This window comes from Scleropages formosus, chromosome 20 (genome assembly GCF_900964775.1).
Source record: "Scleropages formosus chromosome 20, fSclFor1.1, whole genome shotgun sequence".
Classification (NCBI taxonomy): domain Eukaryota; kingdom Metazoa; phylum Chordata; class Actinopteri; order Osteoglossiformes; family Osteoglossidae; genus Scleropages; species Scleropages formosus.
In genome coordinates this window covers 15,445,712-15,469,316 of record NC_041825.1, presented here as the reverse complement: position 1 = coordinate 15,469,316, position 23,605 = coordinate 15,445,712, and the positions used below count along the sequence as shown (strand labels likewise).

Genomic DNA, 23,605 nt, shown 5'->3' with positions numbered 1-23,605 from the left:
CTAATGCCAAAGAAGCAGCTGAATATGAAGCAATTTGTTGTCAAGCATAAAATGCTAATGATGGCTACAGAAATTCCTGGAGCTTTTATTGTTATTGACTAAATAAAGTAAAAAAACAATTCTCCTGGCTACAAAATCCAACAGTGACCAATGTTCTGTCCTTGATAGAGACAATGTGTTGATCTTTTTGTTCTGTGCACACTGTAAAACTGATCAGCTTTCAGACCCTTGATGTGTACATAAACTTTATGTTACTCATTAATTTAATTATTTACTCATTCAGTTGATGGTGCTCTTCAAAGCAACAGACAGTGTAAAGTTACTTACATATAAACCATTTATACAGCTGGGTAATTTTTGCTAGACAAATTAAGGATAAGTACTTTCCTCAAGAGTAATATAGTAGGACATGGGATTCAAACCAAGGCGCTTCAAGTGTGGGCTATCCACTATGCTTCAAGCTGCCTATTCTGACGTGCAAAAATGTTTAAAAAGCTAGAATCAGCATACCGCCTTGTTTTAAAAGGATACGTGCCAATTATTTTAATAAATCCTCTATGTACAGTAGTAAAGAAAAACAGATAACTTTAACATTTATGCTTTTATAATCTTCTAAAAAAATTAAGTTAAATAGAGTGAAAAAGTGTGTAGAAATTTCTGCCCACCTTACCGTAGTCATTTAAGAACCCACAATGCCTTTGAAAATGGTAAACAAATTTAGTGCTGTTTTTGCAAGAGGTTTTGCATGAATATAATAACAGAATTGTGGCACGCTGGTGACTAAAGAAATAACAACCCACCACGGCCGACCCACTACAGAACAGATTATCAACAGCGAAGATGTGCAGGTGTTCCTTCAGAGACACCCACTCAAAAGTGCTCTTAATCCATTACTTATTCTCATATAAGCCATTCAAATACAGTGAGCCTTCCTCTGCCTCTGGCATACTGTTTCCATCTCCTTCACAAAAGTATAAGTTTACAACACAATTCTTGTTCTAAATACAACAGGGTGTGACCTGACCCTTCTGCTCGCTTCATGTTTGTCCATTGATCTTGCAGTACAAGGACAAGGATTGTATGCATACGTGCAATTAGCCTGTAAAGAAATTTTGTGAGCTTTTCAGTTTAGGATCATACATTGCAATAAAATTAAAAGATTTAAAATGAAACAATGCAATTTTATTTTTAAAATATGTTATTTTCATATAATTATTTTTCAAAATGTAATTATTTTGCATTTTTTTTTAAGGGAAGTACAAGGGTAATGAGGGGCACAAATAATAATGTGACCTTTGAATGTCTATTATTACTTAGCAGCCTGAATGTGTTTTGCATTTATATATCACTCCCGGACAACTGTTGCATTATTGGGGATACATATTGAGAGGGGAAAAAAAAAATCTTACAGATTGTTTGTTAAACAGGAGTCTTAACCCTGGCATTGCCAGATTGTCAGAGATACACAGTGTTCAGCTAGCATCAATGAAGTCTGATACCACGCTTGTGTTTAGATTAAATAACAGGAATTAGGAACACTGAAATATTTGCATTAATATTTAAAAATATAATTCCACAATTTACAATATTTTTTCAAATGGAAAAATTAATGAATTTGATCTTTAAGTGTATAATAAAAGCCAGCCAGATGAGCAGAACTGTTTTTTAACCTGTTACCAACCTGGAGTGATTACGTAGGTCAGGAATTTTGCTTTTTGCCTGGGGAAGAAAGCACCTTCCACCCATACTGCCTTCCTTTGCCTACCCAAAGTGTTATAGGCCAATCCTACGTCATATAATAGTATTTATCAGAAGGGGAGAAATAACGACAAGTCTACAGTAATACTGTGGCTTCTGGCAGCCATGGCAGCGAAGGCATGAGGTTAGTTTGGGGCAGGGCCATGAGTGGGTTACTCTTGACCTCTATGCAGGGTCAGCACAAATCAATATTCCACCCACACAGGTTCGGGGATTCTGGTAACACACATTGCAAACCAGCAAGGTCTTCAGCCCTGCAGCCCTGATCTAACATGTCCCTGTTTTGAGAGCGAGCCACCAGTATGTACAATTTTTTTTCATCAAGTATCAACACATTCGAGGGCTCACAGAGGGCATAATTAAACACACAAATACAGTACATGCCCTTCAAAAAAATACATCTAATTAAATGGGGTTTAATTAACCTGCCAGAGCTTTTGGAATCCCGTATACTGCTCACAAGTGGGAATTTGTTTGCCCCATCTTGAACCATGTAAGACCTCAAACTGATAGGAAGGATATGCTCTTTAGGTGTCTATTACACAATACACCCCAAACAATGCACGGATACTACTAATGTTAATTATCACAGCTCACTGTATATCTCTTCTGCCGGATACCCCAGGAGCACAGCAACAGTGGCCAACCCACTGGCCAAGTGTTAAATTGAAATGATTCACATGTACCACATGCCACCAGAGCCCCTCCTAAATAATCCTGAATCTGTGCACTGTTCTTAATAGGGAAGTAAAGTGCTCTCACAATGCATATTTCTTTTTAATGCTGATGATAAGACACAGGTCCCCAAGGATTGTAAATGAGACATGGATTGTAATCATAGTTTCCATCTGTCAGAATGGTCCTCATTTATGAAGACCTTTGATACCACTGATCTCTTTAATGGGTCTTAGCAAACAATATGTGATACCTTAGAATGTGGTACTATCCTAATGATACATAAATTAAGACCACTGTCAACCTGTGCTAGAAAACATGGCATATTCTGGAAATGCTACAGGAATTATGTTGTGTGGGGGGAATGCAGGGTCCCATTTAGGTATAATCAGTCTTTCTGATCTCTATTATTTTAATAATGCATTATTATTATTACTATTATTCACCTCTATGATCACTATCCAACCAATTTCAATAACTTCTTGGCCTGAGCCGGGTTGCAGTGAACAAGAGTTTATCCTGGAAGCACTGGGCAGAAGACTGAGAGGAGTACCCATAGACAGTCACCCACTCACCCCATTTTAGCAATTCAGCTGAACTCCATGTCTTTGGACAATGGTAGAAGACCCACAGAAACCGAGGAAGAGCATACAAATTCCACACAGACTGAGTGATGACCAAACCAACATTCTCTCAAATCACCCAGGTGCTGTCAGGTTGCAGCATTACTCGCTGCGCCACCATGCAGTCACTACCTTAACTCCAAATGACTTAGAACATTAGCTGTTTATATAAACTGGATATTTTTACTTGAGAAAATTACGTGCAATATTTGTCTGTTATGGGACAACTTCCAGGTCAGGTACCCTTTAAAGCTACGATACCTGGGGTTTTATGTATATTTATATACATTTGTGATGAATTTGTTATGAGTGTATGTAGCATACATATAAGTGAAAGATACAAGATCTGAGAACCTTGTACTAATCTGCAACAATAGTTACATGGCTCCACCCTGACGCTCGTTCAAGGAGAATCAGGGTCCCCATCGATTCACCCCGAAGCTCCAGTTGTACAGCAACTTTCCAATCGATGCACAGGAGAAAAAGAGCCATCAATGACTGACATTGATGATGTATAACCACCATGGTCACCTGGCAGCACCTGACTTCTCACTGCCCTTAACAGTGGAGAGGTGCACCTCGTACAAGGACAAAAAGGATGTGTCGCTGCTTGTCCTTTGCTTGCCCTGCACAGCAGCGAGAGCAGGTGAAAATGTTCCACCCTTCCCATGGAGATCAAGAAAGCGCTGTCGCCGGGATCCTTCCTGCCAGGCTCATGAGTCTTCCAGGGCAGGGCCCCAGGTCCAGGCCTAGGTGCAGAACTGAGCATAGAGCACGTCTCATTATGTTGGCGACATGACAGGAGAGTTTCCTCACTCCCCGATCGCATACACCATTGTCGCCTGTCACTCTCTGGATTCACTTTTAGCGCTGGTTCCATGGCTGCTACGGGCAGACAATTGTGCACAAAACCTACAAGGTGCTTGTCTCACAAGATCCTTGTCCTAACTTCCTGCTTCATGAAACTGGAAGGAGGAAGGCAGGGCTCAAAGAGGATGGAAGAAAATATAAGTCTTACCAATGACCAGTACATTTCTGTCCTACTAGTGGAAACAAACTTATTTTCTCACTCTGTTTGAAAAAAGCTGCAGGAGAAAAAAATGGTGTGGTAGCATTTAGTAAAATTGGACTGTCAAACATTGGTCCTCCTAATTTCCTGGTGTTAGGGGAGGCTGACAGCTGAATAAGATGTTATTTTTCCCCCTCCATGCACCTCATACATTTTTAACCTCCATCTATAAATAAAATAATCAAACAATTATTACACGTCAAATAGAAATTGACAGATGTGGTGACCTTCTGTCAGCATGTCAGGAGAATGCTAGACCCGAGGTGCTTATTAACATGTCTTCCGCAAGAGGGGCTATGGAAAAAAACGCTGCTCACATTAACCACCATGCCTGCTCTGCTGGGAAGAAGTGTTTACCCTCCACTGTAAACCAAACAAAATAAGGAGTTTAGAGAGGGATAACTGTCAATGCAACTTCCTTACTTGTACACATCACTGCAGAGCATGGTGTTGGGTGTTTGTGACATTACAGAAGACCTTCCGCACGGTTGCAACTATTAGCTTCTAGGGTGTCTGATTAGTTATTTCCTTTTAGGAAAAATTAACAGGGAACGTTAAAAAAAGAAAAAAAAAAATCTTGGCTTTGAACTCAAGTAGGACCTGAAAAGAAACCTGAAAGCCCATGGAAACAACAAACATTCCCAGGTACGCTTTGGGTCTTGTAACGTAACAGTCTTCTATTTCTCACTAGCAAAACACCAAGAGTGCGGAGCTAAATGCAAGCGCACGTGGGCTCACCAATGCCTCAGGCGGCAGTATCACAAGAGGCTCTTGGGGTTCCCCTAGATGTAGCCTCACAACCCTCTCCTTTCATGGGGTTCTATCACTGTCCTGACCACACATTTTCAAAAACATAAAAGCTGTGTGATTCATCACCATCCGCTGAGGAGTATCTGTTATTTATAGCAATATTGTTCCTGGATTATTTTGTCCCAGTGACACCAATCTTTAAATGCTCCCAAGCTCTGGTATGAATCCCTGACCACTTGACCAATAGTTGTCAGCTAAAAATGAATGTCAGTTAAACCCTCGTACCACAGAGCACAGACTTCCAGACCTTCCCTCACACAAGGCGACAGCTATACACCGTGGAAAAACCCAGCGGATGAGAACTGGAGGACAAGTGTGGAGGTGTCCAAGCCTCCCAGGGAAGAGTTAACGGTTTTCGCCATGGTACCTCCTCTCCTAGTGAGACAGGACGGTCTGAGCTGAACTGTCAGTTCTCTCCCCTGTAACAAGTGCTTGATACAGAGGATTTGGCAGCAGCGATGGATGTAGCACGCAAAGGGTTTATGTAAAATGACAGCTCCTGCTAAATAAAAGCACACACATCCAGACAGCGGAGAGGAAAGGAGTGGAGAGGATCCTGTACTGGCCTGGCATTAAAACCATCTCAGTGCTTCAAGTGTGGGGACAGGCAGATCGGACAGCTGAGAGGTCAGTTACTGTCTTCACTCTCATACAATATTATACAACCTTTCAAACGTGACCTGACCCAGCAAACTGTACGCATGCGGCAGTATTACCTGCCCAAATGAATCATTTCATTAAAATCTGATAGTTTATAACACAATTGTATATCTGTCTAAATCATATATAAGGTTATAGCTTGGTTGATCAGCAGTGCAGCGTGTGTATGTTTGATGAATCAACGATGTCTTTGTGTGCCAGGCTTTGCACGAGAGCCTGAAGTCCCCCAAATGGTCCTGGTGAGCCATTTTTGGACCAGGCTCCTGCTGTTCCAGCATCTCGAGGTTTAAGGTCATCCTTTCACTTCACCAGATACCCTTACTGTGCAAACGTGTGGCATGCCGGTGGTTTGGAGCGTAAATTATTTGAAATACACAGCCAAATGGACACACGCGCACACACACACACACACACACACACACACACACACACACACACACACACACACAAACACAACTGACCTCACCTGTAGGCACTCAGAGCGGACGCTTTGTTGCGGAACTCATCATGTTCACGCACCAGATGGTGTCTTTCTACCTGCTCAGCTCTGATTTCTTACTTATCTTGGGGCTGTCTATGTATTCCTCTACTTTGTTATTGTCAAATCTTCATTACTGATTTCAGCTGTTGTCTCCAGAATTAATTTTTTCCTTTGTCAATGACAGCCATACATAATAGTTTTGACAGTATTTTCACTGCTACTAATATTTTAAACTGGAGAAAATGTATAACAATCAAAGTTTTTTTGCCTTTGCATTCTTTGTATAGAATGATTCACGTATGATTAATGGATTAATAACAGTCAGTGCAGCCCCTACTGCACCGTCAGCCAAACTTCGCCTCATGCCATTCATCTTAAATCCTGCCTGCTGATGAACTGGCGGCCCAGCATTCACAAAGAAGATTCTCCCTTGCCCAGCAAGCCTGCTTTCTTCACCAGTTAATGCGAGTTCACCCTTTTTTTAACCCCCTTCACCGCCCACTCCCAACCACCATCACCAGCACCAGCAGCACCACCACCACCACTACCACCTCCCCCACCCTCTTTTATTCAATCTCACTATCTTCCGGCAGCAGCCCTGTGAAATACCCGACGCAGCCACAGAGCAGATCAAGCGGCTGCAGCTTGCCGTCGCGGGGCGAGCCTTTCCCTCATTACGGCGGCTCGCGCGTCGCTCTCAAGCCCCTCGCTCTAATCACTGCCACCAGACCCCGGCTAAAAAACAGATAATTAACGCTGGGGCTCTGCCTCAAACGGCTCGCATGTTAAACAGCTTTTCCGCTTGTTTTGCGGATTCTGTCAATGCAGGGGCCACCCCAGGGACCGAGATGCTCGAGCCATTCCTACAACAATTTCTTTCAGATAACCAACTCTCCCCGGACCAATTGCGCCCACACAAAAATCCCACATCAAACGCAGTGCGGATAAACCCAGTCTTTCCCCAGCCAGTCTGCTTTTTATTTTCCCCTTTACAAAAACGAGGAGAAAGAGGAGAAAAAAACGTCAGCTAAGCTTCCCTTTGTTGCCGTTTTTTGTAGTCTTCAGTTGAGCCCTTTTTTTTTTTTTTTGCATGTATCCACAACCTTCACTTGGCATGAGTCTCCACCATTCCTGTTTTATTTTTGCCTTGCTGTTTCATGAACTATTTTATCTCATGATTTCAAAGCACTTTTGGTTTTCCTGAAAAGGGTGATATTTATTTTGGAAATATCGAATCCGTCCTTGTTAGAACTCGATGCGCCAGATTCAGGGCCGACTGAGCAGAGCGTGGGGATTTCTCACGCTGGGAGCTGTTGAAAGCTCATGACTCTGAAGTGTCCGTGTTGACTGGGACCCCTGCTAGCAGCTGGAGACTCAAACGTAACACTTTGGTTCCCTCAGTGCCGAATCATCCCTCCCTCCCTCCTTATAATGTCCTCACACAAGAACATTGTGACACCGTGCACCCGTACTGGTTGTCAGGCCACAGCGTGTGCAACAGAGTCCCGCTGCTCCCAAAAAGAATGAATGACGCAAAAGTGACTGATAGTTCAAAACATACAGTTCCAGCAAAATTCACACATATCTGTGACGAAGGACAGATGCATACCATGGAAAGAAAAGTGCCGAAAGCACAGTGTGGATCTGATCTCTCTAGAAAATACAGCAGGTGTGTCAGTCTCATGCTTTGCCATTTCATTTGTGTCGCAGTGAATTCTTAGATGAGGTCAAGCCACTTCCTCGTCTCTTCAGTTTGACAAAGTAGCTATCCAAATAACATATGATGTGAAAGGGGTAACTGCACCGAAGGAAAAATTCTTGCTTAAATATGGGAGAGCAGGCGGTGTACTACAACAGACAACCTGTTCTTAACAAGAATGTGGGCTAATAATATTAACAAGAAGAACAACAACAGCAGCAATAGTAATAGTAGTAATAGTATTGATAATAACAATAATCCTAATAATAAGATAGGAAAATATGTAAATACTTTTACAATAATATTTAAGGTCCACAAATAATGGAAAAGATCTGATTCGGCTAACTCAGACCAACCTTGCAGGTTGACAGTCGCTCACAAGTCCTGTTAACACTGAGCTCTCCTCGGCTGATGGCGGCTTCTTAACCTCTCCCCTGTCCGAAACCCTGGCTTGTCCCTGATCCATCAGATATATCGCTTGGCGCTGTGGCCGACTCGCTACAGCAGCACGCCGTCCTGATTTACAGCTGGTCACAGGCCACCGAAGCGGTGAGGATCACCACCCATATCGCCCGCTTTCTGTCCATAAGTACAGATGCACGTAGAATGATGGAAATTAGCATCTCTGTTGGTTTGTTTCCTTTTATCGTTCCAAAACAACAGTTTGTTTTATTTCAAAAAAAATTTAACGGATGAAAATCCAACCGAGAGAACAATGCAGCGCTGCAGAAAATCTTTAGAGTTTGTCGATGTGTCGAATGTATTCTTAAAAGTGCTTGTCCTCAAGCAATATATAAGCAAATTCTGAATTCAAAGACCAATGAAAATATTTTTTTATGCTGCATTGTTGTAAAGCACTGCAAAAGACTAGAAAGAGGTGCCAGCCTTCCTCTTGTTGCATTGCTCTCGTGTTCTGAATGGGTTGTTCATCTCTGACTGGAGAGATGCTAATTGGAGGGGATGATAGCTGGGCCGTAAAGAAGATAGAGGTGGACGGTCCATCCCAAGTCTCCGACCGTCTCTAGTGTGACAAGGCTGGTGTGAAATGGTTTCACAGTAGTGAAAGAGAAGGGCTTGTTAGGGCAGCAAGGGCTCATTATGGCACACACTTCCATTCCCAGAAAATCACGTGCAGGTGACGTCTCGGCTAGCCGCTGCATTCAGCTTTGCTGCTGATGAAGTGCTTTGCTCAACATTTGATTTTGCTCGCGTCAATTTCTCCGTTTATGTCACCGAGCGCTGCTCAACAGCCACTGAAAGGACCCCCATCTCCACTAAAGGATTTAACAATGGTTCAGTGCATGGCATGCTTGCTGCAATCCCTGAAGTTACATTTTCACGAAATGATCAAATCATAGACACAGACACAAACCCATGCAAAGCTTATTCAAGAGAATTGACTTCTACCACCAATCTATCTGCAGTGTTAGAATGCAATATACTAATTAAAAATGGTAATTAATTTGAAGCACCAACAATTTACAAAACCAAGCCAACGTTTATCCCTGATATTTTTGACGTCGTTTTGAATATAAACATATAATATTTAAAAGCATGATATCCATGGATTTACAAATAGACACATTGATTCTGTTAGATGTACTGGAGTAGCAGTGCAACTCTTCAGGAAGATATCAACAGAAAGTATCTACTTACTGCTTTGGCTCTTGTGTTTTGGACAGTCAGCTGCACTTGGTGAGCTTAACAACTACCATCGACGGCTACACGCAGGTCTCCCGAAACTACACTTACACCTATCATTTAAGAAGGACTGACATACGTCATTAGGAACTTTCTGTGTATTTGCAAACAATGACACAATAAGAGGTGTCAACTACCCCACCTCCCTCCTACACACATACACATCTGCAACGCCATTAACATCAGAGACCACGGACTACCTCCGCATACCTTGCGCACACAAATACACATCCCCTTTCAACTGCGAATAGACCCAGTCTACCTCTGCAGGACTTTGCACATGTACGACCTCCATGTTTACATTGCGCACTGCACACTTTATATACATACATAACTTCGTTTCTTGGATTTTTGCACTAATAGTAATTCTTGTAAATTTGTGATTTACGCCTTGTGTTTTTCTTGTCTTGTGTTCTTCTTTCCTTATATCCTTACAATTTATGTCATAGGCTGCTGAGAGGATTCACAGAGTAAGAATTTCATTGTATGGTGTAACGAACTGTTTACTGTACACATGACAATAAACTCTTCAATCTTGAATATGCTAATATAATGCTATTGGATATTCTAGTAAACACAAAAAAAAAAAAAATGAAATGGCAACAATGCTGAACAAAAATTAGAGTCAACAGATACCAACACATTTTACCAAGTGAGTGTAATTTCAGTTACAAACTTGCTTCAGATGCACTGAGGGGATTTTGCAGTAAAAGTTGAAAAGTCAATAAATGACGATATTTAAGGGGTGGGGCTGATTTTTTATTTACTTTATAAATGTCTAGTCATTTAGCTAATAGGATTTGTATACGCTGTCACCCATGTGCAAATGGAGCTGCAACTACTTTTGCGTTGAAACAAGATTAAATGGCAAAAAGAGACTTTTTATAACAACAGTACGTCTGGACTCTAAATGACAAAAAGTTCACAAAGGTATGTCTACTTAGCGCACTGTAGTTCTTCGGCACCATACATGCTACTTGTTTGGGGCTGGAAGTAAAATGAGCGTGAAGTAAAAACAAGAATAAATACAAGTTGACCAGACACTAAATCCAAGATAAAAAGGTAAACGTGATGTAACCACTTGAGCATAGCAGCCAGCATTTTGAACATTGCGTATTAACAATGTTCAATATTTGTTTGCAACTCTTCAACATTTTTAACTATGCAATGAAGTCCTTGACTCCTCTGTAGCTGAACATTGTTTGAAAAAGCATGAAAGTCAGAAACAATCAAGGCAAAAATGCTTTGTAGGTCACCTTGTGACCACAAGATATTCCTATTTTAACAGATATTCTGCTCTACAGGAATGTCTAAGATACTGTGTTTAAATTAAATGAAAAGTATTATAAACAATCTTATCATGTTATTGGTTAGTATACTGTGGTTTTAAAAAATCAAACACACTCATAAGAATGAAAATCAGAACAAATTACATTTTTAGTTAACCTGCATGAGTTACAGTGTTTTACTTTTAGACCTGAATGAGAACTATACAGTATAAAACACAACAGAAGTTAAAACTATTTTACTTCTTAATATTTATTAACTATTTTAAAAGTATTATGCATTGAAAAGATTTTTCCCCAACAATTTTTCTTTTTCTAGGCATCACATAATGTTTTCCAAAGTACACTTTATACCATAAATATTTCAAGCCACATGAAAGTCTTTGCTTAGCTTCCAGACAAAAGAAGCAAAAGAACTGGAATCCAGACCAAACACCTTCATCTGTGAGACACTTCTTTACAATATTGTCAAAACAAGTTTACAACGTTTCGCTTTGCTACTCCTGAATTGAGCCACTGGCATTTGAGCCGCTCACTGGAGTACTGTGCCAGCAAAGTGCCGAAAAAATCCCTTTGACAGACATAGATTTGAACCGTTGCCTTTTCAGAGGAATGATTTAAAAAACCAAGGCTGTCTACACCAGATTGTTGCTGTTCTCGCTACTTTTTAAAACAAGTGTTCAATTTGGGCTGTTAAAATTATAATGGGATTGATAAACCTTCTTGCAATAAAAATGACTTACTAATTACTCAGATGATGCCCTGACTCACCTTGTTCCACACTAGGGGCGATGCTAAAATGAATTACATGAAATATTCTGCATTTAAACCCACTCTGTTATTACAGAGAAGAATTCAATTCTTCCAGATTCCTCAATATTAATGGACATGCAGTGAGAGCTAATCTACAGCTGTGTTGCTTGTCTGCGTCTAATTTGAGCTCTTTAAAAGCTGAATAGCAGCGTCCCATCAGTGTTAGCAGGCAACAAATGCCAGGGAAACAGGTCTGCCTTGCGATCCCTATTCCTGATTAGAGAAGAAGTGCACTCCAGAGGTATTGCAAGCGTGTGACTAGAATATACCCCATCCACTACTTTTGCATGTAATGGTGTGTGTTCATTTTATCTTTTCTGTGACGAAAATGTAACAATCAGTAGAATATCTCAGCCAAAAAAAGAAGGGAAAAAAAGTCTCAGTTATATCATTACTCCTGCACCATGGGAAAATACTCATGGCAGGATATGTATGTTCCTCCTCCTCCTCTTGAAATGTTCTAATGAATATTAGAAAATATAAAATTCAGAAAGGCTGAAATTTGTTTCTGCAAATAGATGTATTATCTGTGCATGGCGATATGTGTCCCTTCTCAAGATTCACAGAAGGCATATGTGTGTTACCGCATTAGTTCAGATGTCGCTTATGTTGCACCGCGAGTAACTACATACAGTGTTTTCCTCTATGCTTTCCCTTTATTCCCAGAAACAACTTCTAAAAATGACCTGATGCTATAAATACTGCAGAGGAACACTCCTTTGCGTGAAGGAAAAATTGTACTTACAATAAACCTTTTGGAGATTGCATCCAGAAAGATCATAGGTTGTTAGGTGTGCCATAGCTCTGTCACGACTCGCAAACACCGGGGAGGTGAAATCCTTACTTTAAGCAATGCGATAAGGAATAAATGATCTGCTGAGATGGCATGTGTGAGCCTCAGAAGTCAAAAAAGAATCAACTGCCACAAACACCAGCAAAATGAAAAGTCCTAATTCAGGATCACCTCTGAGGTCAACCAGAACCCAAAAGATCCCAGAGTGTTGCACAGTTTCATTGAAAGAGCATTTCACACCACCAAACCCCAGGGCTGTGTGTCTTGTGCATGTTTCTGGCAGTCCCTCCCACTCCCCCCACATTTAACTGTTCTCACCTTCTTAAGTAAAAAAGAAGTGGCACATTTCATGGGTACATTAGCGCCTGATGCCAAATTCCACATTAACGCTGTGAACAAACATGTACATGTGACTATAATGCATAAATCAGAAGCGGCGTGTGTCCGCTGAATCAATGTGCACTTTGCTTTAGTTCACTTGCTTGCACGCCTGCGTGTGTGTGTGTGTGTGTGTGTGTGTGTGTGTGTGTGTTCGTGCATCTGCGTGCGCATGTGCATGTGTGTATGTGCGTGTGCACCCTTCCACGCACACTGTCAGCCCTAGTAGTGGGGATGCGAAAGACTTGTGTACTTACAGTTGTGCTTGAGTGTCCCTCCAGTCCCACGCAGTGTCAGAGCTTCATTCTTTCAGCTGGTATCCCTGGGCTGGGCAGTGAAGGGGCTTTTCGCTTCCTCTGCCGAAGGTGTCGGTACGAAGGGGGGGCACGCGCTGAGCGGGTGGGAGATATAAAGAGAGAGACAGGGAGAGAGAGAGACAGAGGGAAGGAGCGAGGGAGAGGGATAGAGAGAGAGAGAGAGAGAGAGAGAGAGAAAGGGAGGGGGGGAGAGGAGGGCTGGGGTGGCTTGCGATGCGATTTGCCTGCCAGTCCGAGAGGAAGCGCTGGCTTCAATGTGTCGGCTTTGCCTGCTGTGAGCGCGTTTGCACATAGATGGAAGCCAATGCGGTGAGACACGCGCGTCTACAGCACGCAGGAGACACTTGCACGCTAGCCTACTCGCCTCCTCTGCTCACACTCCGAAAGCATCACAAAGAGCGAGGGAGATGGAGGCAGCGAGAGTGAGAGAGTAGGAGAGAGCGGGAGAGGGAGGGAGAGGGAGAGGGAGAGGTCTGCTGACAGCTTCAACTGAAGGCTGTTTCTTGACTCTATGCGCTGCACATGCTCAAAGGTACAGAATGACAGCGCTACCCCCCCGTACACCCACAAGTCCGGCATAGTGTTATACCCTCGCACTTTACCGATCTCCAGTCTCAGCTAGGACACGTGTACAAATGTTCATCCGTTCTCAAAGTCACTTCTTGCTCCCGTTCATTCACACGTTGTCAAACACACAGACGGACCGCACTCCCCCTGCCCGATGTCCATGACCCCTGCAGAGAAATCGGTGTTGTCAAGGCTCAGACAGAGCTCAAGGCTGTCTTCCACCTTATCACGTCTGTTTTTACCGCACTGTATTCAGAAAACACAGCTAAGCACAATGCATACGGGTATAATAGTTGGGGGTGGTGCGTGGCGATCAACACACTGAAGACAGAGGGGCTCCCCCGAGACTCATCGCCAACAAGACATGGATGCCAGGTTTTCTGGCCCACTGCAAAGGGCCAATACAGTTCACAAAGGAGGTACCGCTTTAATTCAGCCCACTTACTATCCTCAAATTGTGCCGGAGGGGTTTAACAGTCACAATTAATGCTTAGATTCATGAAGAATACGGTTATGACAGGACCGCCCGAGTGCTCAGTTTCGAAAAGCAGTCCAAAAGTACTTTGCTCGTTTCAGAACAGCGAATGAGACCATTTTAGATAATATCCAGAATAAGCAGCCTTTGAAATATATTGAAGAGCAGTTTTATTTTCTATTTTACCTCTTTTGATCAATGTCAACATTACACGCCTAAGGCCCTTCGTAACTGTGCTGCTGGTACTTGGTCAGCAGTCCGGGACCGAGAGCCTGAGAACTGCAAGTCTCCGTCCTTTACCACAAACGAGTACACTCCACCGAATTCAATTATATGAGAAATTAGCAATTAGATCACTGTTATGATCTTATAACAATGATCTAATCTGTAATTCGTTAGCCGACGCTCCCCCGAGGTTCTGCCTGATGAAGTGTCTCTGCGACTCCTTGCCGTTCACCTCGACGGGCTGCACATTAAACACTCCATCACCCCTGCGTGCTCCGTACGCCGGCCTCCCCGGTCCCTCCTCCTTCCTCCGGTAGGAATGCGGCACGCATCCCGCCACGGGGCCCATTTTCATATGCACATATGCATGAGGGTGTCCCCCCACCCCCAAGGCCCCGTCTGGTATTTGGACAGACAATGAAGTTGCCCTCCGCTCCCATGGGACAACATTGCCACTTTTCCCTCCTTAATTAAATTCCATCTCATTAGTAAGTGCGGAGAGCGGGTGGTGCACCTCTGATCTCTATAGGCCCGCCGGCTGGGAATGGTGTCCGATTCGCCCCTTCTTCTCAGCGGTTGGGCCTGAGACCTTCGGGATGCCCGCCATTTTACAATGCCGATGCAGAACCTCATTGGCTGAAAAACCGAAAAGCCCTCATTGCCGTCCTCCACCCACCCCATCGATGTCTCCCCCGCTTTCTGGTGATCGAGGGTCTTGAGCACTGCGCATTTGGCAGCCAAATGAGCCTGGGCCACTGGCGAGTCAAGTGGTACGTTATGAACAGGCCTGAACTGCGTGCAACCATATTTTCAGAATAGAGTTGAAAAGCACAGGGTCATTTAGCCAAAACCCTTTTTTCTCCTGGTGTGTCTAAAATCAGACAATGTTTACTCAGCGTCCATATCTATTGAGTGCTAATAGGCTTGTTACCTGGCAACATTTAATACTTTAGAGGATATTAACACAAGTGGCATATATTAGTTCAGGTCCAGCTGCAGTCTCCTGACACACAGACATGCTCAGATGCACACACACACACACACACACACACACAGATACATGTGCATGCAAGCACAATACACCCTGGTTGATGCGCACCTCTTGATTCTGCGATAGCAGTCTTCAAGTGGTCACCTGTAGCGGTCAGAGGGCACCCACAACCTGGAGCGAGATACGCATTGCCCCAACATGACTGTTCACACGCTAATCCACCAGAGTCAGGTGTCGCGATTCGCGGGATCCTCGGGTGCAGCCAGACGCAGGTGCTCGGTGCCTCTATTAGCGTAGCCTTGCAGGTGTCCCGTCTGTGGAGGCATTGTCCAATTTCTCCACTGAAATAACAATAATGATAACCATAATAACAGGCTGGAAGTTCTCCTGTTGCTAATTGGGTTGTTTTCTGCCACTTCCACTCCGAGGGTCATGGGATTTTGTGGGTGGCATCTGTAAATAGCTAATCATTTCCCCAGGCACTTTCTTCACTTCAAAAAGACCTTCTCTCAAATTTGTAAATAACAAAATGATAACCGGGAATTGTTACAATTACCGGCAGCCGCAATGAGGCCAGAAATAAATAATGAAGCAGCATTATCACGGTACAGCGACTGAAGACCTGCTTTTCAGCAGGCAGGCAGGATTTTGCACAGCCACACTGAGCCCATCCATGTTTCATATGGGTCGTGTAAAGCTTTCGAGCTCTCTGAAGTATTAGCAAAAAACTGGGATTCTGGGGGGGACGGCCTGCTTCTCTCGCAGGTTAACCAAATATGCAGTTAAAGGGGGAAGTCCCAACGACTCGCAGGGATGTTTTCGACAAGCCCCCAAGGCACCGCTGCCCACCTCGCATGATGTCCAGCTCCCTCGAGCCACCCGATTTCCCTGACACTTCCACCTCCCAGCGGCCTAACGGAAGAGCCGCTCACTGAGCTGTGAGGTCCAGCAGCTCTGTAACCTGAGCAGGGCAGAAAAGCAGCATTATCACAGCCAATTCATGCGTGTGTCTGTGTATCTGTATGCGGGCTGTGCGCACGTACTTGTTCGTCTGTACGCGTGTGCGTGCGCGCGTATGTGCTCGTGTGTGAGGTGCACCTGGCCCAGGAGAGCGGCGGATCCCAGGAACCCGGCAGGGCTTCCATTCGGGTCCGGTGAATGGATTCCAAACTGAGGCATCTCATTATCTTTATTCACGCAGCTGGAAGTGTTGCCCATTTTCCCAACGATGTCCTCTTTCTCCATTAGCCTGTGTCACTTTCGCCACAGCGTTAGTAAGCTCTTTAAGGCCAGAGGCAAATTACCTCTGCAGGAGCCCCCCCCCTTTCCATCTCTTCTCTTGATGCCTCTTACCGAGGCCCAAGATTATAATGGCGCATTGCACATGCTATCACTGCAATTCAGCGCTAACAAACCAAGCGGATTCCTCTGCCGCTTGAGCTCACATTGGCCAAAAAGAATGAAACCCCTCAGCGCAGACTGTTTACCCGTGGTCTGAGTGCCACCTGTGAGGGAGCAGTTGCATTTTCTTTCTTGCAGGGCAGCCCCTCCTTTCTTCTGGTCTCAGTTTTAAGCCATTTTGCTCGAAGACGCCAGTGAGCAAAAGATGAAATTCCAAGGTGTCATTTCAAATGATTACATGTAGTAGTATCCTTCAGATTTGAGCCCTAAATGTGCTTTTTATAGGCTGGATGGCCAGCTGCTATCTGTGTGCCACACACCAAGGTAAGCTCTTTTTTCTTTTTTGTCTTTTCTTAAGGAGAAGACCAGATGCAGAAAGCGGGACAGAAAGGGCTAATGCCTGTGTGTTTCTACGTCAGGCCCCATCACTTTTGCTTCCGCAACACACTGCTTGTCCTCAGCAGGCTGGTAATCATGCTCTCACACACACACACACACACACACACACACACACGAGATTTGGATGAGCTCTGTTAAAAGGTGAGGAATAAATCATGTATACCACATACCTAACCATTTTGTGAAGCAGAGGCCTCCCGAACCCCTGAGTTAAGTTACTCTGAGTTTGGTTTCCAGATGAAACTGGTTTTCCACAAAAATATTACCGCAACAGAAACATGTGACACATTTGAGCAGGGCTTGGTGTGCAATGTTGTCTGGGTGTTTGTAAACATGGGTTGGTAAAATCTTGATCTGTTACATGCCTACAGTGTTTACGTTTACATTTATTCGTATAGCAAACTCTTCTTCAAAGTAACATACATCTCAGAGAACAAAGCAAAAAGTGCATTACATCAGAAGGAGAGATTTATATGCAGACATGATTCTTCAGTACAGTCAATTTTTCACATGCCACTGTATGAACCAGTATACATTACATGAATACATGCATATAGGCTTTTTCGTTATTAAACAAATTGTTGTTAAAATGTATTATTGGAAAGTTAAGTATGCGCTCAGCAAAATGTGGGAGAAACTGGTACAATGGGTGCTGAAGCCTACCAAAATTGAAATAAAGTGTTATAAGGCCAGCACTCAACTATATTTATGTTTTATTCGGTGTAAAGACAAAATCGGTGCTGTAACACGAACATTTAGACCATGGGCTTTTTACATTGTGTCATGGGAGGCGGCAAGGCCAGACAGGACAGGGTTGCAGTTCAGGTAGGATATCACCATGGCCTGAACCAGAAGTTGGATAGAGTTTGCTTGTGAGATAAGGGTAGATCCTGTAGGTGTTATGCAGCATGGATCTGCAAGACTGGGTTGTGGCTTCTGTACAATGAGAGAAAGACAGGATTGAGTCAATTATTACTCCCAGGCTCTTAGCTGATGAAGTAGGCAAAATGATGGAGTTGTCCAGTTTGATAGAGAATTCTCAACAGGAGGACGGACCAGCTGGGATGTGAAGTATCTCTGTTTTGGAGGGGTTGAGTTGTACGTGGTGATCAGACCTCCAGGCAAAGAAGTCTGAGAGGCAGGCAGTCATGCATGTGGAAATATGTAGATCTGAGGAGAAATGAGAGGATAAGCGGGGTATGGTTGGTGTAGCAGTGCTCTGCATTAGTAGGTCAATAATTAATTTACGATAAAGACTCAAAGTTCATTGTCAGCAACTCAAATTTGCAGTTTATTTAACAAACTGCACGGGTTCAGTTAAACATTGGCTGCAAAGAGTGGGTTATGTGCAGATTTGGTAGTTTGCAAATGAACTTTCTCTGCTCTTTAGAGAATGCAACAAGGGCCTCCTTGTATAGAAAGTCTGTCACTGGAGGCCTATTATGGCTGATTTTCATGCAAGTAGTAAGACTGGCTGCATGCAGCATATTGCTAAAATTAAAAACTACTGACATTCCTCTGTCAAAGTCATTGCCCGTTGTCCTCAGCATTTGTAAAACAAGGGACTGTCCTCACCTTTTCAGACTACTTACAATAACCCTAAAGGACCTTAACAGCTGTGTAGAAAAAATGTAAAATCATTTGCCTTTGTAAGACAAAATTCATAAATATTAAATCTCACAATTTTTGTGAAAACAAAGGCTTGTATTCTTGCTAAACAACCCCATGACTTTCTGAGTTTTTTAAAAAGTTTATTCAATAGTGTTAATTTGAATTATGGTTCACAGCTACCCTTTGAACCACTTTGTATTTTAGGGCTAAAAAAATGAAAGTAAAATTTAAAAGATGAAGGTAAAATGCACATTCTGCATTGGAACATTCCTATGTATCATCCATCCATCCATCCATCCATCCATCCATGCATTTTCAATAAACACTTGCCCTGATCAGGGTTCTGGTGATCTGGAGCCTATCCTGAAAGCATGGGTTGCAAGGCTGAGGGGCAGTACACCCAGGACAGGATGCCAGTCCTGTAGCCACCCCTCGACACACAGATCCACTTATCCACGCACTAATGGCAATTTTGAGTCATCATTTCACCTGAACTGCATGTCTTTCGACTCTGAGAGGAAACCCAAGTAGACATATGGAGAACATGCAAACTCCACACAGACCGCATTACCATACGAGTTGCTCATATGTAATAATTTCCTAAACATTAGTTTGGTTTAACCATTTTTTACTAGCGCCTTCAGTTTAATGTGCTTTCACTCATGCAGTGGATTAAATGGAAATGAAAGCAGAGAAATTCATTCATACTGCTGTTGACCCCTGATCTGGGGTAGTCATTACCATACATGGCCTTGGCATACCACGGTAATCCTTCATATCTGTTCTGTTGCAATACCAGCACAATGATTCACCTAATAAGTAATGATAAAACCTTTGTTTAGCTGGGCCAACTGTACTTGTGGTGAAATAGAACAAATATAGATATCACCTGGGGTCCCCAAAGAGAAGTTTGTGAACTGCTGGTCTAAAGCCTCTGACATCATTTAAGCGAGATGGTCAGAACCTGAAACATGAGGTGTACCATTAGCTGATTGTTTCAGCTGATTCAATTGTAAAGCCAGTAAAGCCACAGTCATCCCGTGTCTTCCCTTGTCTCAATGCAAAAAGTTCAGGTACTTTTGCTTTGCAACACACTTTTTAGATTGCTTTCATTTCTAAGATGCCATTTTCAAACAGTATTGCCACAAGCTCTGTGGTGACACAATCTGTATGAGGTGTGAACACTTTACTGCTTTACTGGCATGCATGAAAACTGAATGAAGTTTTTCCAAACATTGTCGGGATGATTTAGGTAGCTGCTGGAAGGAGGCAAACAGTATATATACTCAAAGTGCTGTTACTGAGATGAGGGATAGGGGCTGGCAAGGTGTATGCTGATCTAGGCTTTTCAGAGGGAATTTTTTTTTAATGCTAATTTTTCTGTTATTGCAGACCCCCTTGTAGATATGCCATTGTGGTCATGTTCAGCCTGTGGCAGGGGAAATACTCATTCTTTTAAATGTAAGATGACTGGTTCAGAGTTTTTTTTTTTTTTTTAACTACGAAGGGCCACAACTTCCTGTTAGTATATTAATAATATATGAATTATACATTAATTGTTAATTTGATTCCTGTGTATATCATTGTGCATACTGCTGAATAAATTAAGGTATCTATTCAGATACAAGAACGAAGGCAGATGCAAAGTTGAAAAACCAAAAAGGTAAGAGTATTGCGCAAATACCCAAGATATTACTGAATCAAGAAAATAGGTCAAGGCATCACAAGAAAATGAAGCAAGCAGTATAAGTGAAAGTGCCCCCCCACCCCCGCTTCGCTCTGAGCACCCTGCTGGGGTGCCGTGAGCCAGGGTATGTTAAGGACACCCTCCTCATACTTCCTTACCTGGGATCACACTGAGAATGCATAGTGTTTAACATATGAACCTTTTACCTTGTTTCACAAGTAAATGCCATGGTGACAGAGGCCTGATTATATCAGGAGAACAAGAGCTAATTAATTTTAGCCTGATCACTGAAGAGCACCTTGTTTCGTATTAGAAAGCAAACTCCTCTCTTTGGATCCTGAACCAAAGCTCTCCATGTTCCTTGCTTTTGTCACTTTTTCAATGACATTTTACTGTTCCTCTGAATAAAAAAAATGACAGTGATTTTAAATAAAGGAACCTCACACCTCAGCATTCAGGCTGCGTGTAGATTACGTCCTCAATAATATCAGTGGTCAACATTAAATTAAATGTGTTGGTGCTGAATAAAACATTGAGTTCACTTGCACAGGAGTGTTGTAGATTATGTAGTAAATGAGAATGAGAAATAGGAAGAGTATCAGACAATGAATCCCCTCTGCTTCATTTAATATATATTTGCATTGAGTGTAAAGCCATTTTGGAACATTTGTCTGTTAAACTCAAAAATACGACTTCTCTTTTTTATATTCAAATGCACAGTCCATGAATGAACACACAAATGTTCGAATTTTTGCAAAACATAATTTTGTAATTTAAATGGTATGTATGCTTCAAATCAAAATGTGTCAAAGTGCAGTAGTTTTCAAACTCGGTTCCAATCAACAAAAATCTGTTGAAATTTCAGGTTCTTTATTAATTTTTTGTTTTTTCAACCGTGCTACACCACTTGTGTTTATAAGACTGGAAATCATGTAGTAAAACATCCAGTTTAATGCACTATTAAAAGGCTCTAATTTAAAAGCACCCTTTGGCATTTTGAGTTATTCAATACCTTCAATAAAGAACAAAACAGCACTTTTTTGTATTTTTACATTATGTATTAATAGGTGATCAATGAAGCAGAAACAGTACAAAGACAAGGCTAATTAAGCCCGATCAATAAGTCCTCTGCTTGCCCAAGAAGAACAAAAGCGAAAAACTGACACTGAAGGGATGTGTGTCAAATGTCAGATGTTCAGGTTACCCACCTAAGATTTTTTTTATTGTAATATGGTGTTATATATTCAAATACAAAAAGTAGTTTTGATTATTAGTGTTAATTCAAACTTTCAGACTAAATAAATATAACACTTCAACAGAAAAGTGCATAGAAAGAATACTCGGAAAGGCATTTGTTCATATTTCGGTCATTCAAATGCTTATCATTACTGTCTGGCGTGACTAGTAATCATAAAAAGGGGTCATCCACATAATCTGTTTGGATTGAAAATCCAATTTATATGCAAAATAGCCCATTGATAATGAACATCTGGAGAAAAATTAAACTGGGTGAAGCGTGGTGTCAAGTAGTTACCTGAACATGCATCCTAAATTAAAAAAAGAGAAACACCCTAACAAAAGTCTGTGCAAAATTTAAAGAAATGATACAAATTCATTGTACGTATACAAGAATTTGTCCCACTGTATCTACCTGCTTGTGCTTGGATGCCTCATGGAATTCAAGATATTAAAAAAACTACAGCTGGGCAGTTTGTTATAAAATACACAAATGCGTTTATGTCTATACATAACATTGCGACAAAATGGAAATCTGAAATGCAATGTGTGTATGATGTTTTTTACCATGTTGCCATTTCAGTGCAAAGATGTTTATCAGGCATATGAAACATGTTCAGTGGATTCTAGCCTAACGGTGTGCAAACATCCCAGAGAAGCCGTGGGCCAGAAAGCCATTTATCCAGCTCAGCAATATTTGAATTTGTAATAAAGCGCAATCTCGGTTTGGCCGCAGCCACAACTCAAATGTTTAACAATAACTACCTCTGGGTTAGGAGAGAAACGGTCCATTTTGGATGGGGTTCGACATGCAATTAAAATAGAAATCTCCATTCAGGCTTTTGCCTACCTTTTGCCAGACGTGGCTCTTGAAGAATTTCGGTGACTCTGTGCGTATGGTACAGCTCAATAGCATTACTGCTTATTCCACATGCAAGGGCTGCAGAGAGCATTGTGAGTAAGGGTGACCATTGCTGTTGTACCCCCGAGTTGGTATTAAGCTTGAATTTACTTCAGTGAAATTTCTGGCAGATAAAAATCATCGTGCACTGCCCATTACCCTCCTCACTATGCCACTGCAATATTTTACTTTCTTGTATTTTTCATATTATTATTTTTTTTTTATGCTGTACCCTGCATCATTTCTCCCTATATGTAAAAAAGAGCATATTTTTACTTTAGTCATTCAAAATAATGTGAAACAACAAAAACAGTAAAAATGCACTGAGTTGGCTTGGTCTAAAGCAATGCTGATTACAGATGAGCAGTAAGTACTATGTTTTGCACCTGCAATGCCTTGGATGACATTTCTTCAACAAACACAAATGATGCCGCCAGATATACGTTTGCCAGCTGTGATCAGTCCAACAGGTATGCTTGCCCATTATTCCTGTAGCTTGCAAAAATGATGAGGACGTGAAAAGCTTAATTGAGAGAATGTCAAAAAAGTGCTAAACTTTACAAACAAACAAGGCTAATGTACAATTTTGTACTGGATGAGTTTAATGTAATTTTAACCTTTTTATTTCCAAGCTGTGGTTAAAAGGTTGATCTGCAGGGTGAGTTATGCCAAATGTTTAGCTTTAAAAATATGTTATTTCCTTGAGATGAACAAGTTTTATGTTGAAATAAAGAATTTTATTTAATCTTCTTGTACTGAGTTTTCTGAAAAAAAAAAAAAAATCTGCTGAATGAATAAGTGACAATGTAAATACTTGTTTTCTTATCAAAACAGAAAACTTGAGTCACCTCAGCTAAGGTTTCCTGATTGTTTCAACTTATCAACTATCAATATGTCAGCTACTCATAAATACAGTGTTTATTAAAGGCTTGTTTTTCTCATCGCACAAACCAGTACATACTCATCTATAATCTGAACATAAAAAGCACGGCCAATCAGAGACTGGTGTACAGAATGTGTCTAGAAAGAACAGTCAAGCCAGACTCTAC

General features: G+C 42.0%; 1 protein-coding gene across 4 annotated transcripts in view; it reads right to left on the bottom strand.

Annotated features, from left to right (window-relative positions):
• The window catches only part of rbfox3a (RNA binding fox-1 homolog 3a), a 430,902-nt gene extending 417,434 nt beyond the window's left edge, over positions 1-13,468 (bottom strand). For all 4 annotated transcript variants that reach the window (XM_018761818.2, XM_018761816.2, XM_018761819.2 and 1 more), the window contains exon 1: positions 13,004-13,468. The gene's annotated coding sequence lies outside the window, so the exon portion shown is untranslated. The remainder of the gene's footprint in view (positions 1-13,003) is intronic.
• Positions 13,469-23,605: the final 10,137 nt, after the last annotated feature.